The sequence below is a fragment of the Alosa sapidissima genome, chromosome 18, assembly GCF_018492685.1.
Source record: "Alosa sapidissima isolate fAloSap1 chromosome 18, fAloSap1.pri, whole genome shotgun sequence".
NCBI classification, from domain to species: domain Eukaryota; kingdom Metazoa; phylum Chordata; class Actinopteri; order Clupeiformes; family Clupeidae; genus Alosa; species Alosa sapidissima.
In genome coordinates, this window is record NC_055974.1 from 19,742,992 (window position 1) to 19,761,239 (window position 18,248).

Genomic DNA, 18,248 nt, shown 5'->3' on the forward strand with positions numbered 1-18,248 from the left:
AAACATTTATTTCACTTGTCTCTCTGGATTGAACGCAGAATGTGGGCTGTTGCGCAAATAGATGAATGAGGGAGGGAGATTCCGTTAACAAAAACCTAAAGTTTTGCTAACATTTTCTCCATTATTATCGTAAAATATGTCTCCATGCAGGGCAGGGCTGGTTCTAACCTAGGCTAGGCTACTATATTTGGGTGGGCTGGTAGAAATTTTGGGTGGGCAACATAGCAAAGCTGTCAAATTGGATCAAAACTAATGTGAGCACGCCTACTGATTAGGCGCACACTAATTGTGCCCACCTGTGGACATGACACTGAGCCAATGGGCCCATCACTCCTTGGAAATATAATGGTGTTCTGTGAGGCTCGTAGGATGAAAGTTGCCGTCGCTGGCAGCAGGCTACTCTGGAGGACAGGAGCGTTTTCTTGTGCTTATTTCACGCTGGACATCGGTAGGTGGACTTTTATACTAGGCTAACGTATGCGGTTGTGATTCATCTTGAACTGCAGTATCGTAGTCGATGGGCTTTAGCTATGTTTGTTTCTCTTGCTAACCAACAAACAAACCTTGGGCTGCTTGGTTAGTGACGGTAAGGGGGGTGGGGGGGGATGATTCATACTGTTTAGCTTTATGGTGGTTTTTAAGGATGTTGGCTGATTGTGCTGTTCCGTATGGCCCAATCTCACTGCAGTGTGACAAAAGCTCCCTGGAATCCTGCCTTATTTCACCCGACATTTGACTAGTAGACTACCCATGTTCATCAAGGTAGGCGATGCATGCTAATGAGCCTAGCAAGTAGCATAGTTGAGTGTTAATGTTCGTAGCGCAGCAATGACGTCTACAGCTGTTCTGTCTTGCCGTAACCAGGCCCTGCCTTTACGTTAGCTATGCCCTGTACATTGGCTCAATATTCCTTTTTTTCCATTTATAGCTGACGCGCCCTCCCTCCTCCACTCTGACCTCTCGGGCCTCTTGCCCATAGCACAAACGAGGCCAAGGTAGGCAGCAATGGCTTACTTGTACTGCCAGTTAACCATGCAATAATGATTGGGGTTGCTACATGGGTTTAGAAAAATGTGTATTTGTATGTTATTTATATTTTAAGATTTAAGTGCATACATTTTGTACTGATTAAAAGTTCTTTGTATTGATAACTGTACAATTATGACTTGTGGCATGTATGTGATAATTGAAGATGATGTATGTTATTAGTAAAATCTTGTTTTCTTGTTTGCTATAGATCACAGTTGGCTGTCAGTATGACAGCCTGACCACTGTTTTCCCCTGATTAAATTTAGTTTGTGTTTTTTTTGATTGTATGCTCCCTAGTGGTGACCTGCTCTGTCCTTAGCCCATTATTGTGCCTTCCAACGCCAAGTAGCGGCGCTAGGTTGGTTTATGGTCAGGTTGAGTTAGTTGGTTGTTCATCCCCAGTTTGTTTGTTTTCTGCTTTTCCCTTCTCCTACCCTGTCGGCACTGGCCTAGTCGGCCAGTGTTTTTGAGCAGCCCTCTTAACCATCCACTCGAGGGCTGCCTCAGTTAATGTTCCCCTCCTGATTTTTCTCCCTTTTACTGGTTTGAGTTTTATTATTTTTATTTGTCTCCTCTTGTCTCCTTGCCCCTCCTAGCTGTGACCAATTGTAATTTTGCTAGATAGCCAATGCCTGTATAGCAGTAGGCTCCTTCTTAGTATATGCCCTAGTGGCCAGTGTGGGTTTCAAACCATTTCATGAGTGTTCTTTAGTGTGATTGATTACTCACTCCTGATGATTGCAGTGTAGTGGCACTTGTGGGTGCGTGTGAGCACAGTTTTGTTCCCTCCTAGTCGAGCGACTAATTTGCCCACAGTTGTTGTGATAAGAATATTGAGATTCAGGCAGATAAGTAACATCTGGGTAGGTTGCTCACACACTCATCCCAACCTCAAGTTTCTTGAGAACTTTAGTCATCCAATTCGAACACATGGAACCGGTTATGTGGTTGCCCTGCAACAAGTTGCCCCATGTGCAATGTTAACAATGTTTGCTCACATACACAATACACTCCTTCATACCAACTTTACTGATCATTAATCAATCGGAAGACATGGAACCGGTTATGTGGTTGCCCTGCAACAAGTTACCCCACGTGAAAATGTAATTAATAATTTGCCCACACTTGTTGTGATCATAATATTGAGATTTAGGACGATGAAATTGATCACATACACAATACACTCCTTCATACCACCCTCAAGTTTCTTGAGAACTTTAAAGAAAATAAACAAATAGACAAAAAAGCAGGTCACATTATTTTAACAGCTACAAAAATAGATGCACATAGATATGTTATTGTGGGGGGGGGGGGGGGGGGGAATGTATTGGATGAGTATATTTGTATATCTTCATTTAATAGAATAGAATAAAAATGGATTATATTTTAATGTCCCCATGATGGAATTTGTTTTAGCACAGCATAGCCCAGGGACAGACAACTTAGATAATTAACTTTAATATGTTTGTATTATTTTATTCAAATACAAAGACATTTTATGTGAGGGTCAGGTATTTGTGTTTTTTTCTTTCAATTTATGAGTATGGTGTTTGTGTCTGGTTTCCCTAACGTATTTGTGCTAATTTCACATCTTGAGCATGTTTCTGTTTATCTGGTTGTTTTGCCTCATGCCACCCTTGAATTAATCAGTTCCACCCTTGTTAAAAATGTCTAGAATCACCACTGCACCTCTGCCATCCAGGGCTCACCCTATTCACACAAAAATGTTCTTTATATGAAAATACACTGTCCCAGTTCCTTCCCTTATTCTGTCTGCTGGGGCCTGACTTTGGCTGGTAGCTGGCTTGTCTTGACAGAGGAGCTGGGCCACACTGGGTAGATATGATGGTAGCCACTCTCTCTGTGTGTATAGCACTCTGGCAGTGATTCAACAGAGCATGCACTCCCTTGTTAGCATAATTAATCTCTTTCATGCAGAAAGTACATTTGGCATGTCTCTTTTTTTCAATTTTTTTTTAAAAAGTCTGACATTTTGAATTTGTGTTTGGCTGTCTTGACCTCAATCTCCGTTTCAACCTGTAACCAAGACCAGTTCCAATTTGTTTTACAACCCTAATCCACTTTCTTAACTGTTAGTGCCTCACTCTCATGAAATTCTCTCATCCTGTAAATGAAAAGTTGCATATATTAGCCATAGTGTTACCCTAGACCTGACAGTATCATAACAGAGTGCAAAATAGTTCACTTCACTTTGCCCCCTTTCTCAATGCGCCCCAAAATAACGTTATTCTGCACGAAAATGTACAGTTAAAATGTATCAACAGTAGTGCGGTCTGTCTGTTAGGATAAGCCCACACATCAGTTTCTCGCCCTTATGTGGTAGGTGTCATTGAAAATAAGTCAGTTCGTCACTTGTCACTTCGGGTTGCGTTTACGAAAAAGCCTAGACCAGCGGCTCATTAGGCTACTAGACGTCAACAAGCTGCTAGCCTAAACAAGTATGTTACCATTAGGCTACACGTTGGAAAGGGGGTAGAGTTGGATATAACGTTAGGCTGCTACTAAAATATTACAGGACAAAATACTGCTAGTCTGTCCGGAACTGAACTAAACTGACTGACGCAACAAACAAGGTTAAAAAAAAATCCAACTGTGTTTTTGCTAGTCATGTAAAATGTAGCGCTAGTGTGCTACTTAAGCAATATAGCACGAGTGAGAGTGGGGTTGGTCATGGATATTCCCACGGGTTTTGTTCGGCCGTAGCCACGAGGCCGGAGGCCGAGTGGCGCAGGCAACAACAGTACTTACATTGAGTTGACTGTGTGGCTTAATCCACAGATGTGGTGAAGCACTGTTTCGTTATGGTTTGCTAAGGAGTAACCCATTGCTTGAAATAGTGGAGAGCTGGGATGAGAACATTGTGTCAAATCTTCGCATTGTATCGCGGAGTGATTTATTATTAGCTGTGCAAAATCTGAGTTGAAATGTCCAGGGATATTCCAACTCATGGAACGTCTCTCGGCCAATCAGAAACAAATAAATAGTTCCATAGAACCCAATTGTTGTATAACTAGCACTAACCTGGCATAGTTATTGTAAAGACTGTAACGACACATTAGGACAACCTAAACATTACACAATGCAAATGGTAGAAATTATGTGATTAGAAGACATCAAATATGGTTAACCTTACCTTTCTTGCAAAAAAGACCAGGCGCGACACAAAATTACTGGATCCCGGACTGATAGATGTAACGTTAAATTCTTGCAGGAGCATTTACATTACATTACATTACATTACATTTGGCTGACGCTTTTTAACCAAAGCGACTAACAACAAGATGTTGGCCATCTGCCAAAGAGATCAGGAGCACCATCAGTGGACCCTTGTCACCCAGACACTCCATCATTGTTTGCCCACAAACACATCATCACTGATAGTACCCAAAAACTGCAGAGGTACCAAAGGAGACAGGGTAGAGAATCAATTCAGCTGGAGTCCCCTGAAACAGCATGTTTTGAGAGTTATGTAAACCCTGGGTGTATTTCTGTAGGAACAGAACTGTCAATGAGAGACATTGAGCGGCTAGAAATGGAGAATTCGCAACTTAAAAAAAAGGTAGCTGAGCTTGAGAAGGAATTGGAAGGACACCGAAATACTTCACCAAAGCAAATGTTGTGGAATGTGTCTGACTTTATTCTTAGTGACGACAAGCGCATCCATTTTTACACGGGCCTTCCATGTGCCTCTGTGTTTTTCACCCTCCTGTCCTACCTAACAGCAGCATGGAGTGCAACATCATCTATCCTTAGCCCCCCTGATCAGTTTCTTGTGGTGTTGATGAAATTGCGCCTTGGCCTGGTGCACCAGAGTAAGTTGTGGCACCATCAGTAACATCTTTCACGACTGGCTTGACGTGATGGCTAGGGAGCTACAGTGTTTGGTTCGGTGGCCATCTGCCAAAGAGATCAGGTGCAATCTCCCCACCCTGTTCAAGACTACAGGTTTTGAGCGAATTAGGTGCATAATCGACTGCACTGAAATTTTCATAGAGGCCAACTCTATAATGGGACTTATACTTCCATTATAAGTCCCATAACACTGTGAAGGTCCTTGTGGGTATAAGCCCTACTGGAGCAATTACTTTTTTGTCCAAGTTCTGGGATGGTCGAGCTAGTGACAAAGTAATAACAAAACATTCAGGACTTATTGATCTTTTGGAACAAGGCGACCATGTGATGGCTGATCGAGGATTCAATTTTCCTGAATATTTTGCCAATAAATGTGTACACCTTCATATACCAGCATCCACAAAAGGTCGGAAACAACTCTCTGGATTAGAGGTCACACACTCAAGGAAAATGTCAAGGCTGAGAATCCATGTTGAAAGGGACATAGGCCAACTGAGAAATTTCAGGATTTTGCAAAACATTTTGCCAGTCAGTATGATTAGACGAAAAAAATGATACCACTCTTTGTACCATTGACAAAATATTGATTGTGTGTGCTGCACTGACAAATTTGGGAAAGCCACTGGTCCCAAAATAAACCTGGTTGAGAAACAACTAGCCTACTTTTTTTGTTGTGTAAATTACAGATTGCTGTTATTTACATAAGGTACATCCAACTCCAGGTGCTGTGCTGGAGTCCAGATAACTAAACGGGATGTGTGCAGTTTGAGACAGTGCATCCCTAACTGTACCTGCCTGTAATAGCCTTTGGGACCTTTTGGGTTTAAAATGTACTGCCCTCCTTCCATTGTAATGTCTTGGTTTTTTGCTTTTGCTGTGAATGCATCAGTAAGAGAACGGCAACCACTGAGGGTGATGGGACATTTAATCTCTAACAGCATGATTAGATCATCAGGGCTTGCTGCCAGCCATGGTTCTTCTGCACACACCACCAAACCTTTTTCAAATACTGTGCAGCCCCTCTCCCTAATGTGCTCCTTGGCAAGTTCCTCACTTCCCTTCCCATACCTTGTGGCCACACTTCCCTGGAACTTTGGGTATAGGTGCTCAGCAAGAAACTTTTTTCCCGCTGGGGCACCTTACCAGCTGTGCTTGCTGTTACACGGATCTTGCGTGCATCATGCCAGAGTGGCTCTGCCTCCTAGTGTTTCTCTCTAGAACCAGCACTTTATCTGGGCGCATTTTAATGAATGCATCATAAAATGTTTTGCACTTAGAACAGCTCAAAGTACTGCCATGCTCACTGTGGGGCTCAGCTAAGCTTCTGAACACAACAGCTTCAGCTGTCTGCACATCTTGATCTCCCTGACTGCCTGACTCTGAGGCTTCAGTCTCACTGCTGTCACACATGGTGGAAAAGAGTGCAATATGAATGCAATATGAGAACCAGCAATATGAGAACCAGCTCAATGTTAAATAATAAATGCAGTGACGGCTGGTTGAGCCAACGCGATATTTCATCTCATACATGTGATCTAACATGATAGGCTACACATGCATTTAAACGGGCTCTGATTGTACATTTTAATAGTTCAAATAGTTACTCAGTTCTCAAGTAGTCCTCACTGGCCACGCCACTTTCTAGACTGGAAATTATCCAACTTTAGCCAAACGTATCATAATTGTCGCTACCAGCTACGTTTTGGAGTCACACCAACTGGACTTGTTCAATTCACAAAGTGGATTAACTGCGTGAAAGGAGATGATAAATCGGACTGTAACGTTTTCCGAATGGAGCTTTCAATGTAGCAGGTAGGCTAATGTGTTTTCTATTTGCTAGCGGCTAGCTAGCCAGTTATTTAGTTGGTGAATAGTAACTTTTAATCCGTCGAGCTATTATTTATATTGGCTGGGTATCAATATTTAACCACCTGCTTTACTATTCTTTGGATATTGACGTTTTAAAGCAGGTATGCCATCGTTTGCCTCTTGATTGTGCCGTTGTGTGGGATTGTTACACTGGTCCTGCTGCAACCAGGTTAGCTTTTTGGTGTGTGTGTGAGAGAGAGAGGAGGGGTGGTAATCGAGGACTAGCTTTCAGATAGACTTAAGACAGCAATATCTGCTAAACCAAAACCCAGTTACAGTGTTTTTAGCACCAGCCGCCACTGACATGAACCATTTGTATTGGGTGCTGCTACTCAAAGTGTTGACTTAGAACTAGTTACATACCCTGCCATACAGGTACAGTGCCCACTCAACATTTCTCCAGACTCCCTAGCGACAATCCAGGTTTGGTACTCTTTCGTTAGTGTCTGGCTGGACTCAATTACTCCGTACACCACACACATTTCTCCATTTTTATAAGTTAACACACTTCTTACTTTGCCGGAGTGGAAATAGTTGTATGCGTCCAAGCTTCGGTAGGCTTTGAACGACTCTCTTGAGTATACACATTCACTCTCCACCAGATATTGATAAATATTTACCTGGGTTACATCTGGTATTTTTGACAAATCTTTTGAGAAATACTGGCGTCTCAGGGCACAATCAAATGGGTCAGGTATTTGTATGTAGTTATTCGCCAGTTTTGCGGCATATCTGCGCTTTTCTTCGGTTGGTAAACCTAAGAAGTATTGGCTGGACATGTTGTCTCTGTTGTCGTTGTTGTCTCTCCGTTGTTGTATGTTTACCGGAAGTTAAGTTAGGGCCATGGAACGTTCCTCTATTGTTTATGTTGTTACCGTTAAAACCGTCTATAGAGTGGTGAAGTCCCGGCCCTTCCGTTTGCCTCCATGGGACCTATCTTTCAAAAAAATTTGAACGGCAGTCTATGGCGAAAAATCAATTATTTTCTGGTCCCGGTTGACTTGTGCCTTGAATTACCTATATGATGTTTGTCAATTTTAAAGACAATTTTTCATGTAAAGACATTTGCAGTTTGTTTCGTAACTATTGAATTACAACATTGTGAAAGATCGTAATTCCAACTACTACAAACCCATCAGTCGCGCTAGTGACGTTAGCTGCTAGCTCATTCACAGCCACACTAGATTGTATCAGCATACCAGCAACAGGTCTTAATTGGGCTTTCCTTGCCGAAGAAAATACCATGAGTCAGAAGATTAAACACATCAGGTAAGTTGTATTCGCCCATAGACTGTACATGTACATTACATACTGTTAAGTGACATAGCAGGCAGCAAGATGCAACCGTTAACTAGCATAACAGCTCTTATCGTTTCATTACATTGGTGACGTACATCGTTCGAGACGAGAGATGTAGTCCACTGAGTGGATTCGCACAAAACCAACATAACTTTTGAAGTCTATCGAACAACAGTACTTTCTTGACGTGAAAAATTATCTTTTAAATTCACACACATCATATGTGAAATTTGTGGCACAATTCAAACTGGACCAAAAAATAATTGTTATCTCTCCATTAACTCCCGTTCATAATTTTTTGAAAGATAGGTCCCATGGACCGGAAGTAGAAGGGGCGGGACTTCACCACTCTATATGGCTCTGACTTAAAGCCTCGGTTGCTAGGTAACTATAAACAAACTCAAAGATCGTAATTCTTGATTTCGCTTGCAAACTGACGGTTTTATGCGTTTACTAAACAAAGATTATGGAAATTAAACACCACTTTTCCATCAAAAAGCTTGTTGTAAAAGGCATAACTTGTTAGATTTAAGAACTAGGTTCGCTAGCTCTGTGTGTTATGAGCAAAGAATCTTTGGTTATGAGTCCCATAGAACAACACTGCCATCTACTGGATTAGAAAGTGTCAGCAGGCAACTTGTGGATCTGGGTGGCTTCTCTGCGCAAAGTTTGTCTCAAAAATATGTGATCCACAAATTAGATGCAAAATTAGATTTCACAAAGGCAATTTTCAGTTTTACAAATGCCATTTCATTTACAAATACACATCTACAATTGTGAAAACCAATTTACAAGTTACAAATATAATTTTTTTATTTGTGGATGTCAAAACACGAATGCAAGTCAAGAAATATTTGTGGATGTCGCCATCTACTGGATTGCGATTTCTGTGTGCCGGTGAATTAAAGTAGGCCTATTTACGTGTGGATTTGTGTGACCTGAGTTACGGTCACACAAGTTGAGTTACAAATATGATTTTTTTTATTTGTAGATATCAAAACACACATGCAAATCAAGAAATATTTGTGGATCCCCCTCTGCGCATATACAAATATTATTGAGACAAATTTATATTGCATCTGTCAAGTTCGCACAGGGCCTCGCACCCCCTTGCAACGGCCCTGCAGCTCCTCCTAAGACAGCGAGGAAAAAGTTAAAATATGCGATAAAACCCGGGAAAAGTTGACAGGTTTGTTTCGGTCCCGGTGATTATTTGTGAAATTGTGCAAACGACAGCCTTTTCAAGGAAGGAGCCTTAGCATGCAAGCTCCCAAATTGACCCAGAAGCCAGGCATCAATAAATTGTTGGGACTGGGGAGGGTCATGCGTTTTTTCTCAATCACTTTGGAGGGTCATATAAAAAATTCTTGCTGGCGAGGGAGGGTCACGTCTTTTTTGACTAAAGCTCCCAAAACTCCTCCGGTAGCCCCTTAAATAAATAACGAACAGTCCCTAATTGATTAATAGCCTGTAGGCCTACACCAGCAATTGTTGAACATTGACCTGTACAGGACATTGACAGTAGCCCAGCCTAACAAGCAAATGTTGCAAAAGACAAAAGACACTTGCTATTGAACTAATAACAGACGTGTGTCGAAAATTGACTTTATTTTCCATATGGAGAAATAATGTCTAACCAAGGTCAATCTTGGCAAAAAAAAAGCCCTCAAACCTGAAAACACATGAGGCAAAAGTGCCAAACATCACAAAACTAACTAAACTAACATGCACATATTTTTGTATTGCAATCATTGCAGCCTACAGTTGTAATAGCGTGTTACAACTAACCCCGCGTCACGTTTCTTTTAAGATAAGATAGCTCCTATGTGTTGACTACATGTTTCAAAACGGTGTTCATTTTTAGCCTACAAGACGATTATTAGTCAGTGAGCTGCACCCACAACTCAGTAATCGAAAGACAAGTAGGCCTAGTTTAATTACTTTGATGCCTTCAAAAGACGTTTTGCTGTAGATCTACGTGAAAACACGTCCATACGGACTGAATTTGTGGAACACCGTCTCAGTAGGCTAATGTGGTTAACTGACCAATATGTCCCGATCAACCATCTGCAATAGGAAAAAAGTCCATGTTACATTTAACCCCGCGTTACTTTGTGCCCCGCGCTCCCCTGCAGCTTTCTGAAGCTGTAGGCCTAACAGGCTACCACCTTGACGTGAAAAAGCTTAATATAGCTTATGTCCCAAAATGGCAACAAGTCGTTTTACTCCCCGTATGCGCTCATTAAAGAACGTTTAACGTGTCACAAAAACAGCTATCAATTAATCACCAAACGTCTTATAAACAAGTCTTGCCAGGAGCAACACCTTGCAAAAAATGATAACAATAGGCCTAGGCCTTTATATGGCTCTGCTCCTGCCTATATTCGAACTCAGAACTGCCTGAAAGTTGTAGCCTGGCGGGCCATCCTATATCATTGAAATGTATAGTCTGGCATCGAACCATTCACCTCGCTTAATCCAAGGGGCGGGCAGAGGATTGTCTTTCAAACTGCCTAGGCATGCAATAGGCCAGCGCTACGACCATATCCGTATCCAGTCGGCAAAACGGCAAATACATCCTTCTTCGAAAGGAATGACTTAAGTGTATTGTGTTGCTCAACTTTCAAAGAAAAGTACAAGTCCAACTTCTCCAAAGTTGACGCCAACGCCGATTCAAACAACCGCTCTTCGTTCGCCATAGTCACCTTCCTTGTTGTTCACCGTCGCAGGACTGTCGTTATCCTGTTAAGCCCGCCTTAAGACTCTCTAACAAAATAGAGCGCTGTGATTGAATAACATCCACGGTGTTAGCCAATAGAAATCCCTATGGTTTGATACTAGACGTACAGGCTGAGCAAATTAATTTGCCGCCGCTAGGGTGCGTCTAGATTTCTAGGCTATGAAAGTTGCAGACCTGTTCTGGACATACGTGCATTAACCCACTCGACCGTCAGACAACGCTATCTGCTTCAAGTAGGCCTATTGGGTAGGACTGTAGTAGCCTACACTGGTTGCTGTGGCATAGTCTTGAGTGACCGAATTCGTTTTCCTTTGTCATATGAATGCTGTCATTTTGTTAACATTACTGTTAAGGAGATGCTGTAGGCAAAGGCTATATTTCAACCTCGTTAGTGTAGTAAAAAAATCAGAACTATTCACGAGGTTTCTGGGCAGCATATTTATGTTCTGTTAGCAAGCAAACTTCTCATGACTGCCGACAAAGTAGCCTACTGCCAGCTGACGAAGCTCTCATTTTAAAACATTACTGAGACAGGCAGGCACTGTACAATCAAGAAATCTTGCCACTGAATCCAAAACTATGTTTAACATTATGTACAAAGCTTATAGGCTACAGTGGACTAGCATGTTGCAGGGGCTGCTAAAAACACAGAGAAACAAACTGAAAACTCGGCCAATCACAGCCCTTGCTGGTCCGGTTCAACCGCAGAACGCCACGGCGGACTATGCTGCTGTTTTAACTCTGATGTATATAAATAGACCATTCCCTGTATTTTTCACATGTGATAATTGCTTATTGTGCATCAATAAATGATAAAATTTACAGACAAATATCAAACAAAGAAATAGTTGAAAATGGTAGTGCAACAGTAAAACTTTGCATTTTAAATGGAGTTGTTCTGTATATTATACATAAAATCTATTCATAATATGCTATATTTTTATGTTTTAATAATCAAGTTATAATGTAAAATTTACTTGCAAAATTAATTATAAGCCTACACCAAAACATGTAAATACACAGCTTGAGAAAAGATAAGAGGAAAATGTCACTTTTGGGAATTTTATTTAACAGCCATCGTCAATAGTTGTAAACAATTGGATGCATTTTTTTAACATATACAACATGCAAAGAAGCTACATGTAATGGTTCTTTTAGCTCGACTGAATCAATTAACAAAGTTTAAGTGCCAGGCGCACAACAACAGCCCACACTCTCCCTGTCTGGAATGTTCCACAGTATGCCATAAAACAATTGGATGCATTTTCTTTTCAACGTATACAAACAACATGCAAAGAACCTGTAATGGTTCTTTTAACTATGACTGAATCCAAGTTGAAATGATCCAGAAGACAAGCCTCTCTAAATCTGGACATTAACCTCTTTAAATCAGAACATATTTCTGTCACACAAAGTTTAAGTGCCAACACCACACTCTCCCTGTCTGGAATGTTCCACAGTATGGCATAAAACTTATCTCCATGGAGACAATCAGGTGATGCCAACAGGCCAAATTACAGATCAGATCTGTGGAGAGGTGAGCCCCCTCACAGTTTGCTAAGGTATTTTTTGCAATAAAAACAGCTCTAATTGAATAAATGAAAAGTAAATACGTTTTATACCATACTAACATTCCTGCAAAGTATAACCTCTTCATGAAACAGAGAGTTCCTGTATCAGGGTGAGGACGCGAGGGTTCACGTTGTGATTATGCTTGGAGTTTTTGTTCTCTACTTTGGTTCCTTTTTCTGGGTTTATCAAGAAAAAACACCTGTAGAATAAAAGCATATTAAGCATTTTAATTGATCAGTTAAAAAAAAAAAAAAAGTCTGAATCCGGGTCCGAGCCCGGCCGAGACTCAAGAGCAAGACCGAGACTCGGGCCACACCAAGAGGCAAGGCCGAGAGTCAGCTTGAGTCCAGCTCACTTGAGACTAACATACCATAAATATTTTGTTATCTTGGGTGCAACGGTTGAGGTAGGGATAGTTATTTAGGGGAGTGGCCACCAAGTTTCATGTTCCCTGGTGTTTCAGTAACCCGGGAATCACTGACCAAAATTGATGACGGTAAAAGAAAAAAATAAATGTCTTTTTTATATTTTAAATGACTTGTTGTCCTGATTCGTCCTGTGGATCTTAGTGGGCACTGAGGAAGCAATAATTTCATCGCTAGTTTTTCATGATTACTATTTCAATTGTTGCATATCAAAATTCACTACTTAAGTATGTGTTTTATGTAGTTTGTCGGGGACTGGTTCAGACACGTCACATCCATAACGCCAGTTTTTCCTACATAATGCATTACGAAAATGACGCATAGTTTCAAAAACACACTTTTTGTGTTCATTCAAGTCTCCTTCATGCTAAATGAGTTTGTAGAAAACCTGTAATCTCTCACAAAAGTGTGTCCATTTCATGTCACATCCATAACGCTGATAAAATGTCTTGTATTCTTAGGATGAAATTGATTATATGAAATTTGAGGATTTCTCAGTATTCAGAGGACAGAGGTTACATTAAAAGTTATGCAAATGAATTCACTGATACTAATTTTGCCTCCACTCTAAGGCATTTTGTTTACCAATATGAGTCCAATTGTCACATCCATAACGCTAGAACTAACATGAGTAAATATTAGATTCAACATCCAAAGATTATTTATTTTATATCAGTATAGTATGCCAACAACGCATTGCATCCAAAACCGGATAAACTGGAGGACAGCGACTATTCTTGTGGACCTTCGATAAAAAGCCTAGTGTTTACAGTCAAGTTTTTCCTTAAAAAACGCTGGCCGTCTATGCAATACCTGCAGTGCTACTAGCAGCAAGGCTAGCTACAGACAAAGTGGGTAACGTTAGCGCCGCTAATGTCTACGAATTTGCAGCTAACACACGATGGTCACGATATTAAGCGATTTTGGTGAATAATAAGGAAAGCTCACCAATTTAGCCTTAAAGCTCATGTTCACATAGTTGTGGATGCATGTTTAAAAGAACCTAGACTACAAGCTAACCGTAGCTTCTACTCAGCTTGTCTGGCACGTTTCAGGACCGCTGTCTCGCTATCCGGCAAAAGATTCTTTGGGCGCCGCCATTGGCCGAATACCGGCGCCCATTGACTTATATTGAACACATGTAAACAAAACCTCAATAATGTGCTCAAACTAACGCCGCTGACTTATGACAACAACCATTCCACTTTGATACGAAACTACATTTTTGTACAACATTTATCCAACAAAAATTACAGAATTTGGATCAAGTAATGTGGAGAAATATCGATATTAAGAAAACTGCGTGACGCCGAGTTAATGGCATTTCCCCTTGTCCATGAGTCACGTATAACAGGTCACGTCGGTGGTCGTTATCCCTCACATGTCAGAGTAATGACATTCAAAAACGTACCTTTATATTACATTACAATTTATAAAGGAACGAAATGTCAAAAGAATTAAGCAATATGTTAGCTGGATGACACGAATATTAGTAAGGAAAAACAAGATTACCGTAATGTCCAGTGAAATTACATATGTTGTGGCGCTGCGCGGCACGGCCAGCAGATGACATCATTGCACTACAGGAACCAGCAATAAACCTAGACACTCGAGATTTTAGGGCCGTTGTCAGCCACAACGCACCATCTGAAAATCTGAATTGTGAAGTAGACCTACTCCATAGTCACGTGTGCCTGTTCATTCATTCCATGTCAATAGAACAAACCAAATTAGAGTAATGCAATACTACATACAATACATATGTATATGCATCGATATACTGTATGTGTGTGTATACACACACACACACACATTACATACATACACATATAAATGTAGCGTGACAAGTGTGTGTTTACATGCAGCACTAACTTCAGTTCAGACCGATAACCTGTTCTGTATTGCTCTCTCTCTCTCTCATTCATATATATATATATATATATATATATATATATATATATATATATATGTATGTATGTGTGTGTGTGTGTGTGTGTGTGTGTGTATATATATACAGAGAGAGAGAGAGAGAGGGCAATACAGAAGAGTTTTTGCTGTATGTAAACACACGCTACATTTATATAAATGCACAAATAGGCTGACACCAGACATAATTTCACTGCATTTCTTACTTCCAGTAACTATATGCATGTGACAATAAACTTCCTTGTATCCTTGTAACAGCTGTGCTGCTACAACCTTGTTACTCTTTGATACAGTGGAATAAACCTATTAAGTGTACCAGTTAATTACTTACATGTACATATGACATGTATGTTGTGTCTTCGATGTCTTGGAACAGGTCTACTAATTCACTACATCAACTGTGTTGGTACACACTTATTGCTCTTTGATACAGTGGCATAAGTACTAAGTACTTGGTGGTATGGTGGTATGATGTGAATGATTACATAAAATTTGAGCATTTGCTATTTTTGGCTAAAGAATGTACATGAGAAAAAATGCACAAAAAATGAATAGTAACATTCACATCATACAAATGCCAAGGCATTTCACTGGCGTTATAGATGTGACAAAGTCCATTTTCCGTGGAATTGCCCACTTACAATTACATTACATGTTGTGTCATTGGTGTCTTGGAACATGTCTGCCATTACCCTAAATACTGTAGTACATGTATCAACTGTGTTATTTATTACTCTTTTGATACAGTGGAATAAACCCATTCAAATAAAGTGTACCAGTTAAGTACTTACATGTACATATTATATACATCCTGTCAATGATGTCATGCATCCTGTAATTGATGTGTTGAAACGTGTCTGCTGTTACACCACACAGTACATGTGAATTAATCGACCTGTTCCAAGACATCGAAGACACAACATACATGTGATATGTACATGTAAGTAATTAATTGGTACACTTAATAGGTTTATCATGCAAGCAGTTTAATTTAGTAGTGGTTCCAGACCCACGTGGAGTTTATTTTGTTTTATTTATTTGGTGGCATATTCATGGTCCAGCGCATGAAGCCTAGCCTATAGACAACCTGACACTTCCAACGCCGACACATCGTGTTGTAAAGCTTTATTAAACAACAAAGTGGAGCATCACAAACATGTCTATTTGAACTTCAGTTAAACAGACGAATCTGCGGCCAGGTATCGGAGGCTAAATCATCAGCTGAACACATCTGCAAAAGAAGGGGGCGGTTACGTTAACTCCAGAGGCAAAGTGAACAGTCCAGCCAGTTAACATGAAAGCCAGTTACCATATAACACCGGCTCTCATTGACTTACATTGAACACATGTAAACAAAACGTCAATTATGTGCTCAAACTAACGCCGCTGACTTATGAAAAGAACCATTCCACTTTGATACGAAACTACATAATTGTACAACATTTATACAACAAAAATCACAGAATTTGGATCAAGTAATGTGGAGAAATCTTATGCAAAGTGTCAACCCCTAACAATGTGCCCATTGCCCAAATTTATGGTCGACTAATGTCGAATGTCAGAGTAATGACATTGAAAAAGGTACCTTCATGATACACTTCAATTTATAAAGGTACAAAGTATAAGAAGAAAAGTATAAAAAGAAAAACACAATTTATCAGATAGATTACCCAAATAATTTGTAACAAAGTACAACATTTATTCGAGGGCACATCTATTCCCAGAACTATAATGGGTGTTAAATATTCCACAACCACTAGATGGCAGCATGACACAGCACCTAAAGTACACATACGTGTTGTTGCGACCTGAAGGATGGCGTGGTTGAATATCCACTTCTCCTGCACTTCGGGTCTAATAGCGGGTGAATTGTATGACCACCAGATGACGCCATTTCACTGCACCTCGGGCTGATTTCACACAACAAACTTTTCCCCCCCCTTATTTTTCTAAAGAGCACCGGCGAACAGGCCGACTCGGACAGGCTCTGCCAACCGTCCATCCTAAAGGCACCACCTCATTGCCGCTCCACCTCTGCTCTGCTCCGCAGCCAGGGCCACCGCCAACTCCAGCCTAAAGCTGTCCGGCGGGGGCAGGGGCTCAAGGTCTTCTCTCAGTGAAGTCAGCGCCCAGGCCAGCGTCACTACCTTATTTTCCAAGGCCGCTTCATCAGACCGCTCTCCCAGTCGCGTGAAGTCCTTCTCCGCCGTGGCCACTGCATCAAAACCCTCTTCAGGCAAGCATTTCTCCCGTAGCTAGGTCCAGGCGACGGCTGGTCTCCTCCTGCGGCTTCTACTGAAGGCCTCTGTAAGCTTTTTAGTACCCCTTACAAGGGTTCTCTTCGGATCCTTTTGCTTGGGCCTCCACCTAGCGGTGAGCATGGACGGATTATGAACTTTCGGGCCCCTGGGCCCAGATGTATTAAGGGCCCCCCATTAATTGTCGCAAATGTGGAAGGGGGGTTTGGAGGTCCTTCCTCAGAAATGTTTTAATTTGTTTGATGTGATTTCCTGTATTCTGGTGCATTTTGGGGATGGCCAATACTAAATTTAGTCAGATTCATAGCCTACATCCTGATGTGTTGATATTGAGGCAATGATTTCATGCAAAGGCTTGGGCTTCAGGGCGCCCTGACCCCTTGGGCCCCTGGGCCGGGCCCGGTAGGCCAGTGCAGTAATTTATCCGGTGAGATCTCACACTCCCGGCTCCTCCACTGTCTCCTACAGAACGCAACTTGCTCCTCCATGGAAAATGTGCCCATCTACAGGTGCTGCTTTGGAAAGCAGCAGACCGTCCTGATCCACCGGCTGTGGATATAACCGCATTTGGAGGGAGTTAGAAGACAGGTATGAAGAAAGGAGAGGAACTTGCCCACCCTCTATTCAAGTCCTGTTGCTCTTCCTGATTTTTTAGATGTTATCAGCAGTAACTGCAAAGCTGGGTTAAAACTGTGTATACATGTATCTGGAAAGTGCAGCTGCAGGCCTGGCCTGTACTAATTATTGTTTCTGCAAAGGCAGTGATGTTACATGTGGCAATATATTTACAGAGCAAAAACAGCAGAAGGACAGGGAGGAAGAGTCTGGAGAAGATGGCGACAGGACAACGGATGAGGACAGTGAGGAGTAGTAGAGGCTAGTTCTTCCCTTTGTTACTCAATTGTGAGTCACAGCAGAGGGCCAGTGAATAGCTATTTCCAAAATGATTGTGGAATTCAGAAATAACTTGAGGATCCAAATTATTCCTAAACACTGAACCTCCAAAAAACACTGAATCCTCCAAAAATCCGTCTAAATCGCCCCCAAAAACTCAGCAAAATCAGCTTAATGAGAGTAAAAACGTGACTAAACCAAGTTTAAAAAGTGATTTTGAATCTTGAAAATGTCAGATATGGATCAATCAATTACACAAATTGCCCAACATATGCAAATTAGTTTCTGCATGCTGGGAACCCATACTATATATTTCCATCATAAAACTTTGGTGTACTCAACATTTCCAGGTTCACCTTTCTG

The 18,248-nt window shown here is 41.1% G+C and overlaps 1 long non-coding RNA gene across 2 annotated transcripts; it reads left to right on the forward strand.

Annotated features, from left to right (window-relative positions):
- The first annotated feature begins 330 nt into the window (after positions 1-330).
- On the forward strand, positions 331-16,963 carry LOC121690504. 2 transcript variants are annotated; one of them, XR_006025100.1, is made up of 4 exons: positions 331-448; positions 689-762; positions 929-995; positions 16,689-16,963. It is a non-coding gene; the product is annotated as an uncharacterized LOC121690504 (long non-coding RNA). The 2 variants fall into 2 exon arrangements; XR_006025099.1 differs by lacking the exon at positions 16,689-16,963 and having other exon boundaries at positions 929-1,975.
- Positions 16,964-18,248: the final 1,285 nt, after the last annotated feature.